We start from the raw sequence: 3185 nt of genomic DNA on the forward strand, positions 1-3185 counted from the left end.
TCATTCTGATAGCACCCAGGTGGCCCAAGGCACCATGGCTGGCGGAGATAATTCCTCTGTTATACGCCGAGCCGTGGCGCCTTCCCGTTCGCACGGATCTATTGTCCCAAGCCAACGGGGAGATTTACCACCCCCACCCGGACAGGGTGGCTCTCTGGGCCTGGCCCGTGAGAGGACGAACCTGAACGCACTTGGGCTTTCGCCGCGTGTGGTCGCCACTATTCAGAATGCCAGGGCCGTCTCTACACGGTCCTTATATGGCTGTAAGTGGCACGTGTTCGAAGGGTGGTGCGATGGGCGCGGTCTCACATCTTATCAGTGCTCAGTTCCTGATATTTTGTGTTTCCTTCAGGACCTCATGGAAAAAGGGAGGTCTTTTTCCACCATTAAGGTCTATTTGGCTGCGATTTCAGCCTGTCATGTGGGTTTTGAGGGCTCTACTGTCGGGCAGCACCCTCTAATCCGCAGATTCATGAAGGGTGCACGCCGCTCGTTGCCAGTCATCAGGAGAACTGTTCCGGAATGGGACCTCTCCATGGTGCTGGAAGCACTGTCTCAACATCCTTTTGAGCCCCTGGGGAGTATTTCCCTTAAGCTGCTGTCCTTCAAGACAGCTTTGCTCTTGGCCTTGGCATCTGCCAAACGTGTCAGTGAGCTACATGCACTCTCGGTTCACCCCTCGTGCACTAAGTTCTCCCTCAGTGGAGATAAGGTTTCCCTTAAGCCTAACCCGGCCTTCATGCCGAAGTGCTTCCCTGCGTTCACTTCGGAGGTGTTGGAGCTGTCCGCTTTTCACCCTCCACCTTTTACCTCTCTGGAGGATCAGAGGCTGAATGCTCTGTGTCCAGTCCGTGCTTTACAGGCTTATATGACCAGGACCAGCGCTTTCCGGAAGAGCGACCAGCTCTTTGTTTCATGGGCCCCTCCGCACAGAGGGAGTCCCATATCGAAGCAACGCCTCTCACATTGGGTTGTGGGCGCTATAACTATGGCTTATGAAGCAAAGGGAGTGCAGCCCCCAAGGGGCATCAGAGCTCATTCCACAAGGGGCTTAGCCGCCTCTTGGGCTTTGTTTAGGGGAGTGTCACTGCAGGACATCTGCTCCGCTGCCAGTTGGGCTTCTCCTCATACCTTTGTGCGTTACTACCGGCTGGATGTCACCAGAACCTCGGTAGCACATTCGGTTTTAGGGGTTGGGTCTTCTTAGCTCTTCCCTGTACCCTGTTGAAACCAATAAGAGTGAATGGCCCGGCTGGTCATGTTCATTCTTGCCACCAAACATTTACTTCCCGTTATGGGTTTAGTTTATGTGCCTTGGTGGGTTGGGGGTACTTTCATGTATGTGTCTCATGCATGCTTCATGTCCTGCGTGTCCACAGCAGTCGGTGTGGCGTCACCTTTGCAGGTTCATGATTAATGGACGTGTCAGGCACCGCCTCCCCGGGGTGACCGTCTTTCTCTGGCTTTCAGAACCTCACTGTGAGTGTATTGGGCAATCGGGGAGCTGTCCATGTCTCTCCCATAGGTGGATCTCGAACACGAGATGATGAAAGAGAACAATAGGTTACTATCGTAACCCCGGTTCTCTGAAACATCGAGTGGAGAGATCCACCAGCTTTGCCCCGCTTGCTGCACGAGAAGCGAATATACTTACTGAGGAATAGCAGCGCGCCCAGATGTTATATGCCCTTAGGTGAGGGGGTGTGGCCTCACCTGGCATTGGCTGCGCGCTTCTGTCTGTCTAGCCAGACTTGGTGCAATTGGATGCTTCTGCAGAGGTCAGGTACGGATGCCCTTCCCATAGGTGGATCTCTCCACTCGATGTTTCAGAGAACCGGGGTTACGATAGTAACCTATTGTTCTGTTTTGTTTGCAATACAAGTCACTTTACGATCACGGTCTTTGCTACTGGCTTAAAGTACTGTACAGGCGAAGAAATAATTATTCTTCGGTGGCCATGGAAGATACCCTTTATTAGAATAAATTAATAATCAAAATAGTTCGTTGGAAGAACTGATTAATTGATTGTAATATTAATTCAGCCACATCAAGTTAATCCAATTAACTGACCCAAATATTTATAATTAATAATAACAAGATATTATTGATTATTAATATTTCCAAAAAGCTGAGTTCCTTACAGTACGTTCATTTTGATTTGAGAATGTAGGGCAAGGTGGATCTTTAACTACCAGAATCCCACAGTTTGAAATAATCTGTCCTTGTACTACAACATCCAACTCCATGTATCCAATATATGGAATATCTAGACCATTTGCAGCTTTCAATTTTAACCAATGACAACTCTGTAGTTTTTGCGGGCCCAATCTCTCAAAATTCTTGGAAAAACAGCTTTCTGTAATTGTACTGACCATAGATCCCGTATCTATAAGACAAGGTCCCCCCCCCATAACTACTTCGGTAACCGGACAAGGCGCAATAAGATTTGACATTACTGGGACAGGCTGTAAAATTGAGTCATGCTCACCCTCTACTACATGACTCTCCACTGCAGCAGCTGGCGCAGGTTCTGCCTCAGATTGATTAGTTTGCCTTCTCTTTGGTCTAAAGTAATTTGGCATGGATGTACGACAGTATCGGGCTACATGGCCTGGCTTATTACAACGTAGACATTGTCGTGAAACAGGAACTGACTGGTTTACTGGCTGTCTAATTATGGCCTCAGCCTGGGGACTACCACAAGAAACTTCAAATCTCGCTTTAAAAGATTCAAAACATTGAGTAAGGGGACTTATCTGCATCTGTTGCTGTTTAAGAATATTTTTTATTTCTGTCAATTCAACATCTCTATCCACAACTGCCGCATTGCAACCACTCAGTTCCATGTTGGCCTGCCTAAAGACTGAAGTGGAATTTGTTTGACCTTTTTCAACTTCGCTTTCTTCTGACCATCGCATAGCTTCCTCTCTGACTTGCCACAGAGATATGGTGGGAGTCTGCCGTACTAATTTTTTCAACTCACGGCGCAAGAACGCACTACTCACATGCTCTACGAACTGGTCTCGAACAACCCTATCAGGATTAGAGACGCAGTCAGAGTTAGTATTTACAATCAGCTCCATTAAAGACATAAGTGCATGAGAATATTCACAAAGTGTCTCCCCCTCTCGTTGTTTTCTATCAAAAAAATGTTGTTGTCGCTTCACATAAGATTTACGGCCACT

Source organism: Siphateles boraxobius, unplaced genomic scaffold (genome assembly GCF_051911475.1).
Source record: "Siphateles boraxobius isolate OS27281-9 unplaced genomic scaffold, OSU_SipBor_1 57, whole genome shotgun sequence".
Lineage (NCBI taxonomy): Eukaryota > Metazoa > Chordata > Actinopteri > Cypriniformes > Leuciscidae > Siphateles > Siphateles boraxobius.